The sequence below is a fragment of the Octodon degus genome, unplaced genomic scaffold (assembly GCF_000260255.1).
Source record: "Octodon degus isolate 3935 unplaced genomic scaffold, OctDeg1.0 scaffold00017, whole genome shotgun sequence".
Lineage (NCBI taxonomy): Eukaryota > Metazoa > Chordata > Mammalia > Rodentia > Octodontidae > Octodon > Octodon degus.
The window spans coordinates 13,141,226-13,153,056 of record NW_004524593.1 but is presented as its reverse complement, the minus strand read 5'-3'; the positions used below and the strand labels follow the sequence as shown (position 1 = coordinate 13,153,056).

At 42.0% G+C, this 11,831-nt stretch overlaps 1 protein-coding gene and 1 pseudogene across 2 annotated transcripts in view; both read right to left on the bottom strand.

The window, feature by feature from the left end:
* The window catches only part of Pld5 (phospholipase D family member 5), a 427,280-nt gene that overhangs the window by 405,583 nt on the left and 9,866 nt on the right, over positions 1–11,831 (bottom strand). The window lies entirely within an intron of this gene.
* LOC111815490 lies at positions 3,727–8,650 on the bottom strand (annotated as a pseudogene).

The window sequence follows — 11,831 nt, the reverse complement described above, 5'->3', positions numbered from 1 at the left end:
TGTTTTTTTTTTTTTTTAAACCGGGGATTGAACTCAGGCCCTTGCACTTGCCAGGTAAGTGCTTATTCTACTAAGCCATCTCCCTGGCCCATTAACAGTTATAAAATGCTAATTTTCAAGAGTGCAAAAACACAAAACTGCTTAAATATAAGGTATGCTTTCTTGAACTTTTCATTATTTACAAAAAGTCCCAGGAAAATTATTATCAACTCATATACAAGTATATGTTCATGGGTGCTCATGCATACTGCATACATGGTTGCATGCAAGCATGCATGCTATGCATGCCTGTGTGAGTGCTCACTTCTAGAAACCAATTTAAGGCAGAGAAAAGACAAAGATGCAGGACCAAGAGCTACATTACAGGTCTGTTATTCTTCCTACCGATTATTCCACATCACTCCCCTGCCATCTTTACCAAGGGCTCTGGCTCTGATGAGTTGTGAGCAGCCCTGTGCTTCAGGTCACCCGGGTCACCTTACCAGCACCTGGCTTAGGAACAGCCCTGTGGAACTCGGGCGTGACACCTGAACTAAGCCCAGTGGGAAAGAGCTTTTGAAAACCATTTCAATGCTCGTAAAAAGGAAAGCAAGGTTCAGTGTACTCTCTTAGAACTTGAATTTTTAAAAATGTGCCTAGAATTTGATGATGTCTTTTTGTCACCTGAGACATAAACTAGAAGCTGAGGACGCACAGTAGAATGACAGAAGGACCCAGAGGACCTGACCACCTGTGAAGCTTTGGAATCAACCTAACAGATTCTTTTATGCAAGCTTACAATTTTTCTTACTATTTAAAACACTGTGCCTTGACTATTCTCTTACTTAAGGTAAAGTGCATCAGAATGGAGAAAATTTAATACATTTGTGTGTTTTGTTTCTTTTCAATAATTTTATTGAGAAACAAATAGAAATGAGACAGTTTCAAAACCGATTACTAGCACAGTTTCAATAATTAATACATTACATATGGTTTTCTTAGTGGTGTTTCATTGTACAAGATGCAGACATGATATCCTGTCCACAAACACTATTAGAACAAATCTCTATTCACTGAATTAAGAGAATGCAGCTGTATATCTATCCTAACTTTTTTGAATATACAGATACAAAATGGTCATTCATTTGTATCCCCCTTTTTTGTTTAGTTTTGTCAGAGACGGGTATTCCATTGTCATGTAAATATTGTAGGTGCGTGAATTCAGCAAAATATTCCAATATAGTCCAGTAGTCCATAATAGTAGTGGGTTTTCCGCAAGACTGGCAATGTCAGAAGTTGTTGACGTGAGGCTTCTACAGCTTAGCATATTAATATGGCTTTAGTTTTTATACTTTTCTTCTGTATGGTTAAGACCGAGATAAAGCAAGACCCATATAACAAGAAATGTAACTTTTGTATCTGATAAGGTCAGTAAAATCTCCTCAGGATTTATTCTGAAACCCTGTACCGCAGGTTGCAGATCCTAAAGCAGGACCTATGCAACAAGAGTTGCAGCTTTTGAGTCTGACAAGGTCAGTGAAATCCCCTCAGGATTTATCCTGAGATCTTGTGCCTCAGATTATAGAACCTTTGTCAGTGTCAGCCATGTGGATGAATCATGGCCATTGCTTGGCTAATTTGCTCTCTATGAAAGCCTGAGAGAATGTTTTCTCTCCATATGACTCTCCTTAGGCACACTCCACATCATCGATCACTTTCCTCTGTGGTCCCGTAATCTCCTTCATCAGAAAACTTGGGACACTACTGAATTACATGATGTTACAGTAAAGGTTCTCCTATGTCCTGAGTCTTTCTTCACTGACTTTGAAAGGCTAGGACCAAAATGTTGGCTGTCCTTGCAGCCCGTCTTTTTCTGTAATTTTTGGTCTGCAAACTTAAGCTGTTATCCCTCCAGAAGAGAAGTTTATTATTACACTACAACCTAGGCAGTTGAGCTTAACCTCACTATCTGTCTGAATATCAAACATCTTACGCATAACATGGAATAGGTATTTTCCACCAAGTATTGATATTTTAACCTTTAAGTCCCTACAGAATTTGAAGAAAAAAATTTTTAAAAATAAAAACAAATTTAAAAAATAGGAATAAACAGTTATATATTTTTACACAGAACTTTAGAAATCTAATCATATACAGTATTGTACCAGAACAGTCCTGTGACATTTTTTTTCTTGTCTCTTGTTTAAATTGGTGTGTTTTAGTTTGTACTTTGTTTTATGCTTAGGTTACAAAAACATGTTTGTCTTTTCTTATCAAAAAAGACTGCAAAAAATAATCTTTATGTATCTTAGCCCTTCTACACTTAAGACCATTACAGCTTAACACACTAATGAAAAAAGGAGAGAAAGAGCCAGCTCACTTAAAGAGAAAGACCAAAGGAACTGCAGGTTAGGTGCCTCTCAACATGTCCTGCTTCAATCATTGCAATCCTGAGGGTTCTGTTAAAACCAGCTAGATGATCTGTCTTCCACTGACTTACTTTTGTGGCTTTTTAATGACAAAACAGACCAAGAGAAGTGCCAACTGCTATCATTCAAAGTCCTGTTTAACATCTTGAGATTCCAACCTCTAAGTCTTCGATATTCACGCACACACCTTGGAGCAACTATTCTCAAACAAAGTCAGAAAGGCTCCTCGATTCATTTGCAAATAAACAAATTGAGTTTTTTTTTATTAACAAATATATTTATTATGATGGCTTTCTCCCTTACTAGACACACCATGTTAGAAAGTAGTGTTCCTTTTGGTTCCTGCTGGACCAGAAGCAGGTAATAAACTATTTTTCGCTCATCCAGAGGAAACGCAGCTTTGCAAACATGGTATTGTCTCTTTGCTTTTTTTTCTATGAAGTCAGAATTGCCTGATACTAAGTGTGATTTTGCTTTTGGGAGAAAGTTATAGACACATGTTTACAAAATTATGCAATTTTGCAATTCAAGGGGCAGCAGAGGCTGACCTATACTGCTGCCGTGGGTTGGGGACCTGTTCCAGGTGATCATGACCCTTTACAGTTCTATATCGTACAAAAGGAATCTCTGACTCCACAATTTCTTCCACATTTTGCCTTCCTCTAGTCCCACGCAGAATACTTCACTCTGCTCTGCGTGCTTGCGTTTCCTGCAGAAGCACAGGATGACGACAACATAGAATAATCTTCAGACTTCTAGGACGAAGTTGCTCCTGCGTGGTAATTTCTGTCATTCCAAATTCCAGGTCCTTGCTAGATCTCCCAAGCAAAATCACACTGTCCTTGGAAAGGTGCTTCTCTCTCTGATCTGTTGTTTGTTTTGAAGGGATACTGCATCTTTGTCTTTGAACTTACAGAATTGTCTTTTGCTCCTTAAAACAATAGAAAAAACTCTTAGTAGGGAAAAGATGTTTCTTCTCCAGATGTCATTGTTAAGCCGATGATAGCTTATGGCTTATTGATAATTATGTACAAAATTTCTAGGCTTCTAAAAACGCATAGTAGCACATGAGATAACCATGTGAAAGTTCTTTGAACCTCTGGTATCCGTTGTTAGCTATGTCTGTAGGAACAATGTACATCCACTTGGGATGTTGTTGAGATAGAGGCGTAACCGGTATGTTGTCCATCTGTGGTCCCAGTGGTGATGGCACCTTTCCTGGGTGCCTGGCGGAGACAGCAGCATCAGAGGCCACTCTGATCTCATGGGACCCTTTAGTGCACAGGGCTAGTGTTTATCTTGGGCTTCTCTTTCTCTGTCATTGTTTTCTCATTCTAGGGTGTCTGTTAGATTTCAGACCTTTGTTGTCAGGAATTGCTTCTTTACTCTCTTCTTTATTCCGTCTTTTCTTTTCCCCATTCTCCATTCAGATACTTCTCTGCACTGTAACTTTCTGGCCGCACTTGTAGGAAGACACGGGTTACCCTTTGGTGAAGGGTGCTGAATTGTTTCTCCGACCCCAGTTTCAGGCCATCTCTTTTCAGTTTTCTCTCCTTCACGCGCGGACTCCAACGCCTCCCATTCACGGGCTCACAATGCACTATGCCGATGCACTCCGTGGTGTGGTTACTGGCTTCCAGCCCTTCTGGGTGACTGTCAGGGCACTCCCCGAGGTGCAAGTAAAATCTGCTTGTACACTTTGTACAGAAATCTTTGTTGAAGCAGATATCACAGCTTTGTATTTTGGGCATTTATTTATAACTGGATATCAATTTCTATAATATCTGCGTGGACATGAAGCGATGCAAACCCCTGAATTTTTAACCACAGGGTAATTATAAGCAGACTGCTTTTTTGCAATTTTGCTTCTTCCAAGCATTTCTGTCCAATGACTTCTAAAGGTAAAATTTAAAGTCACTCCAAAGCAAATTTATAGTTTAAGTCTACACTTTACCTTATGTATTTATTTATCTCTACTTTAGAAACTCTAAGATATCTATTTTTAATATTTAGGGAAAAGATACTATACTCCTAGGTTAAAATATAATTGTACTCCAATGATTTTTTTTTTCTAAAAAACGTTATGGTGAACTTCAAATACTTTCTCGCAAATCATCAATCCACTGAAATACAGGTTAATATACATGATTTTAAATAGGAAACTTAGTCACTACAAAGTTAAACTCATGTGCTAAAAAGGCTTCCTCTAGAAAACTATCAGTGGAGCCCTGATTTCTCCTGGGTTCATATTGGTCAGCCTCTATCACTGTACAAAATACCTGAGAAAGATCAACTTAATGACGGTCAATGAGGGAAAAGGTTTATTCTGCTTCACAGTTTCAAGTGCTTCAGTCAGGGACATTCGGCTCTGTTATTTGTGGGCGGGTGGCAGCACAGTGCATCATGATGGGAGCACACCAGGGAGAAGGAGAGAGCGAGGGCAGGGAGACGGAGAGGGAGGGGGTTCGGTGAGGGACACGCCCCCAGCGACCTCACTTCCTCCCACTAGGACCCACCTCCTAAAGGTTCTAAGCTCTTCAAGTAGCACCACAAATGGGCGATCGAACACTTCTCTAAAGAGGTCAGAATTATTATAAGTGGCTGATGTGTAACAGTAGAGTTTTGCGAGATGCCAAGTGGAGGTTTTTACATAAGGATGCGTTTCTTTTTTATTTAACTGAATCCTGAAAATTCATAGTTGTGTTTATTTAGGGAGCAGATGCTCATACTTACTGCAGCACTATGTACAGTGGCCAAATCTTCAGATCGACCCAAGTGTCCGTCAACAGATGAACGGATAAAGAATAAGCATGGATTTCTAAGGCAAGTGGTGAAGGGCACAGTTTCTTTGTACTTTCCTAATTATAGTATATCCCGCAAACACCACGGTAAGGGCCTGTCATATCATTTCATTGGACCTAAGTTTCCATATAATGGAACAGAGGAAGGGGGACTTACTGTCTAGGCTGTAAATTTAAAATAGCATCCTTGGACCTCTACATCTCTAAATGAAAGGCAAGGGCAGAACTCAAGATGCCAGAGGCACTCAGAGGTGACGGGCATAGTTATTGTCCCTAAGGTTACTGCCCCATCACACCTACATCCACAGACAAACTGGTCTGCTGGGAAATTGCTACCTTCCTCACCTTTCTGCCTTCAGCAATTCTAGGCAGAGTGATGGTGTCCAGAGAGTGCTGCAAATAACAAGGACAGGAGTCAGTAATGAGAGTAGTAAAGAGGTTCTAATAAAGTACAGTAATGAAAAAAAATATACTTTTGGGGGGAAGTATAACAGTTCCCATTTCTCTGAAGAATTTATGAGCAATGTTGTTACCAACTGCACAAAACAGTAAACTTCTAGTATATGGTAGAATCATTTGCTCACCAATTAGTATGTGCCAGCTACTTACATATAGGATTTTAGTGATGGGAGGAACTTTTGGTACTTTAATGCCTTCTTTGGCAAGACAATATTCTGCTACTCTTCACTGTATAATGACAAATCAATTTCAATTAAAAGGAAGTCTATATATATCTTAGTGATTTGTATTGAAGAAATTAACTCTAAAGTATATGCTACCTATTGTCTATGTTTGAACCTAGGTGTGGGACAATTGGACTGTGTTGCTGTCACTTTATTGAGCCATCCACCTTTGCTGTCACTGAGGACTTAAATCAAGGAAGAAGACAAATTTTCCAGGCAGACGGGAGAGGTCTAGGAGGGAGCTCAGGTAGATGGCTGAACTCCTACCTTGCAGGGAAGGGCAAATGGCCTTAGCATGAGGAATAATGAGCTTCATAGGAAGGAATTCACCCAGAAAGGAAAATAAGATACCAAGATACACCCTGGACACTCGAAGAGAGGGGTGGTCTTAAGAAGGACGCATTTCTTGTCCATCAGGTCTGCCTTGAAGCTTCATCTCCATAAAGGAAGCACAGAGGGTCTCTGGAAGGGCAACAGGGCCTGGAATTGTAAAGCTGGGCTTCCATGGCAGGTCTCAGAGGCTCCAGGAGCATGAAAGCCAAGAGGTGGGTGAGGTGCTAGCCCCTGGGTGAAAACAGAGTCTTCCTGTTAGCAGAGCAAAGAAGGCAATTCCAGCCCGGAAACTGCAAACAGCTTTGACAGAGCAGAGCCGCATCGCCGAGGCAAAGGTGATCCCAGTGGGACCACCATTCTCAGCAGCAGCAGGGCCCCCAAGAGGGAGGTGGCCCAGTGGCCTATGGGCAGCAGGAAGTGGCACCCTTGGCAAGGGCACCGTGTCCTAGACTTACGAGCCTACCTCTGGGTTCATCATCTCTCCCCAGTCAGCTGAGCTGCTTCAGAAGACTGATCTCTAGCAAAGCTAAGGTCTAGAAATTCTTTTGATCCTTAATCACTGCAAATCTGAACACTCAAACAATTTTGTTTCTGGTTTTAAAGAGTTGTTAAGAACAACAAGTCTTTGGTATCCTGCAATTTAATACATTTGGTTTAAACTGTTTTTTTCTACAATCATACTGAAATTCACATAGTATTTTAAAACTACAAGTGCAGCAATCTATAGTTCTGGACACAAATTTGAGTCGTGGGTGTTGTACAGAAGTGACCAAGGATAGGTGGCCCCAGCCACTCATTATTTCAGTGCAGTTTGGCTGGATTTCAGCTCTATTTAAGAGCTGGGTATACTGAGAAAAGTCTTTCTAGTGTAGAATGATGATTCTTTTGCTATAGCTGTAGTGACGGGGAATAAAATATCAACTCATCCATACCTCATTGATGACGACCCTGAATTGTAGATATAAATATTAATGCAAAGATAAATCTGCCCACCTAGTATCCTACTCACACTGGACAACTAACTTTGAAATTACATCTAGCAATTAAGTCTCTTCTTTAAACAAGTCGATTGGCTAAAATAACACAATTCCAGACATAACTACAAATCTCCACTCAGAAGGAAATCGTCTTTCTAGATTAATAGCAAAAGCAATTCCATAGTTTATCCTAAAGCCCATTTATCTTGGAACCTGTTACCAAGGGATTCAGAATAGGTGCTGGGCTAGGTCACGGCACACTTATTTCAGTAGAAATTAAATTTAAGAAGCAATTAAAGGAATGATTCTTCCCATGAAAGACATTAAATAAATATTTCTTAGTAATTTTATCAATGAAGAGTTTTAGTCTGCTCTTTCAGTGTTGACCAGCAATCCCATTCAGACAACTTTCCATCAACAGCTGGTTGCTAAGCTGGAGAAATGTATAAAGTTTGTAACTGGAAGACCACAGAGGATTTCAGCCGCTGCACTAGGGAGCTTTTCAGCATGCTCTGTTCCTTCGAGAAGTACTAAGGCGACTAAGTGCTCCACTCATCTTAACTCCTCTCCCCGTAAACAATTCTGTATGAATGTGTTCTCTTTTTGTTTTGGTTTGATTTTGGTACCAGGGATTGAGCTCAGGACCTTGGGCTTCCCAGGCAGGTGCTTGGACCACTGAGCTATGTTCCTGGCTGTAGGAATGTTTTCTCTTTAACCCTCACATTTTTGTCAAGGATTTCACCTTTCCATTCTTGTTCTCACCACCAGAGAGTTATCCTAAACCCAATGCAAAATGAAGCTGAGGGGTGTAACCAAACAAAACTAGCCTCATAAAATAAAAAGGCAAGCCTGCGAAAGGCTCACAGGGCAAATACCTGCCTCTTTTCAGCGTCTCCCTGTACACAGCTCATTGCTGATGTGCCTTTGATAACTGCAGTCACTGGCAAGTGAGCTGCTCCGCCCTGTGTGGCCTCAGAGTCTCTGCCCTTCTAACTCTGTCCTTTCCAGTCAGAGGATGGGCTTCTAATTCACCTCTGCTTTTTGGGAAAGGCAATGGCAGGGCCGTCCGTAAGCACTGCTTTCCACAAGCCATTCTCAGCAAAGCCCGGGAAGTGCTTCACCATGATCCCATTTTGTCCTATTTCCTAGAGTGAGGAAAAGCCACAGTATAATGACAGCTGATTCTGTTTTGGGCTTATAGGATACACTCACGAGTGAGAACCCCACGTGCCTACACACTAGCAAGTTGAAGGACAAGAAAGCAGGGATTACCCGGCAGCTTATCAGGACGGCACCCACAGTGCGCAGCTGAGCGGGAGAAGCAGTGGCCTGAAGAAAGAGGGGGCGAACTCCAGACACACCCAGACAGCCTTCACACTTTCCCCTTCAGCAGCCCCCTGCTGAAGGCCGGTGTCCCCTTCAGGGTGACACTTCACCACCTTCGCCATCGGTTTAATGGCTGCTCATAGCGCTCACTTCTCACTTTGCTCAGTTTTCCTGGTTCCATTTGGACCGTTTTCTATGTAGGAATGGGATGATGGTGAAGAGTGCCCAAGTGCCTTGCATAAGAGATGTGATGCCTCAGGGACAGGATCTTGGCTCAGGAAAGATGAAACCACATGGTTGAGCACTGGAGACCCTCTTTGTATACAGAGACCAAATATTCCAAGCACAAAAAAAGAGGGTGGGAAACACTTTCCAAATTAGGAATCTGGGAGAATGAATGGAGTTATTAATATCCCAGTGCAGAAGCCGATCCCTTGCAACAGATACTGAGGCTGGGAAAAGAATGGGATACCTGTATGCAAGCACGAGCACGCATACCCTACGCACACGCACTCTCCATTAGGATAGGATGTAAAGTCTGTACCACTTAGCACGACTTGTTTGCTTGGTAGAAAGCTTCTTTCCATCATCTGAATGAAGTTGCATAAGCAAGGATTATAATTGAGGATATTCTGAGAGTTTTAAAGCAAGTCCAAATGAAAATTTTATTTTTATCAAGCTATGTGTATTGAGTTTTTATTGGATATATTAAATGCCTATTTCTCTTACCAGAGCCTTGTAAGAGCACACTCATGTGGGACTGAGTACACTTATAAAAAAATCTTTAAGAACATGGCAGGAAGAGTCAGGAGACATATGAGATGAGCCTGGAGGATTCTATAGTATCGGAAAGAAAGGAAGTTCTCCAAACACAAAAGCATTCAGGCATATAGTAGGGCCACAGGAGTCGACCTGAAAAAGCTCCCAGAAGCCAAAGCAGGAATCGCTCAACGAACAAAAGAAGTAACATGAAAATCAGATTATATTCACAAGATAAAACAAATATTCAGGAGTTAGGGGGAAGAGATAAATCTTCTTAATAATGATAAATGGAGTTATTCCTGGTCCAGATGTTGCTGAGTACAAGAATGGGAGACTTAATCTCCAACGATCAGCATGTGGCAAGGGAAAAATAATAACTTCACAGTGAGGAGAGCTGTCACACTAATTTAACCTAGAGGTGAAGATCAACATCAACAGTACAGCTGAGGCTACCGTGCACCTCTTGCGGTGATACATGACGAGGTCATCTCTGGTATTTTTTCAGAAACCCAACATCCCAGCAGAACAAACTCAAGGAACATTTTACAGACTATCTTACATGTTTTTAAATTGCCAAGGTCAGGGAAGATGAGGAAAGGCTGAGAATCTGTTACAGACCGGAAGTAACTAAGCTCACACAACAATTAACTACAGTGTGGCATTCTGGATGGGATCCTGGGACAGCAAAAGGACATTCATGTAAAAAACTCACAGAATTTGAATAAAGTTTGGAGTCAAGATGTCAGCATTGGGGCCAGGGAGATGGCTCAGTAGAATAAGTGCTTGCCTGGCAAGTGCAAGGGCCTGAGTTCAACTCATGGTTCCGCCAAAAAAAAAAAAAAAAAAAAAAAAAAAAAAAAAAAGATGCCAGCATTAGGGAAACTGAAATTGAGTGAAAAGTGTACAGGAAATGCCTGACTTATCTTTACAAATCTTTCCTGTAAATCTCGTTATTCCAAAATAAACATTTTAAAGATTATTAAGAATCTTATGGGATAGATTTTAAGAACTGTGTGCAACATCACGGATTGAATCAAGAACAGTCTTGGGAATGAAAAATGTTTAAAAACAGTAGAGTCAGGAAATCAAAGTAGGAAATTCTTAATGATCAACACTGGCAGGTCTGTAAGCAGATTTTGGCAGTTTTGACACATTCTCTGCTGCAATGCCTTTGGGTCTTTGATCATATTCAGCCAGAGCAGAGAGGGAACAAAATAAAGGTCCAGCAGATTCAGGCAGAGCAACAAGTTGGAGCAAAGTACTCAGAGAAAACTTAAAAAGTTAATGTTGCCTCCTAAGTAATTAAAATTGAGATACGCAGAAAACAAAACAGCCCACTCATAAATAATAATACTGGGGCCTGCCAAATAGCTCAGCAGATTAAAGTGTCTGCAGGCGCAGGAGCTGGGGGTTTGATTCCAGGGCCTGCTGTGCTGGCCTGAGTGCGGAGACGGCAATTGAGCCTGCGCATGGTGGCGCCCACCTGTAATCCCAGCTCTTGGGAGGCTGTAAACAGGCCGATCACTATGAGTCTGATCTAGTAGTGAGACCCTGAACACCCTGTAGACCCTTCCCTAAAATACAAAAATAAAAATAAAATAAAATAAAACATCCAGGAGACTCTGGCTGGGGAGAAAATGCTCAGGTCACCGATGACTATTTTGGGCAACATCTTGGTAGGCCAATCCAGCAAAATAGCTGGCCTTATCTTTAAGAATACATGGGGCAGGTAATCTGCATTACAGCGTAAGCAGGGGTGAGAAGCTAGCTAGCTGCCTGGGCTGCTGCCTCCCCCTTTGTTCTCTGCTCTCTGGCGCCGCCATGAAAGGCTGCTCTCTGCCACGTGCCGCTCTGCCTTGGAGCCAGCTGAGTAGGGACTGAACCCTTCAGTAACTGTGAGCTAAACAAACCTTTCCTTCCTTCGCTTTGAGCGTCGGGTTTTGTGTCAGCAACGAGAGAAGAGCAATGGAGACAGAACCCTTACAGAAGGGAGTTGAGAGAGCCCTCCATCCTTTTTTCATTGTGTGAGAACACGAGGAAAAGCAGAAAACCCACAACCCAGAGGAGCGTCTTCCCCGCACCAGCCGTGCTGGCTCTCTGATCTCAGGCTTGTAGAGCCCAGAGCTGTGGTTGGTACATTTGTTTTGTTGGTAAGCCAGTTGCTCTGCGGCCCTGTGTGGCAGCAGCCTAAAGGACAAAGACATCTGTCGCAAGACACACACTCCCGTCTTCGTCTGCTGTCCTCCGCCCCCGCCAGGTTGTGTGGATCGGGCACTGCTTTATAATAGCTGACTTGCAATTTCTTTGGCGTACCGTACCCTCTTCTGTCTCCCGTCCTGCCAGTGCCCCCTTCATATATCAACCTGCCCGGTCTTGTTCAACCCACTCCCTGCTTCCGACCTTTGCATAGGTGACGACCAACTGTTGTTCACCGGGTAAATTCTGCAATCTTGTTTTTCTTAAATTTATTTATTTATTTATTTATTTGTGTGTGTGTGTGTGTGTGTGTGTGTGTGTGTGTGTGTGTGTGGCCAGCTCAGC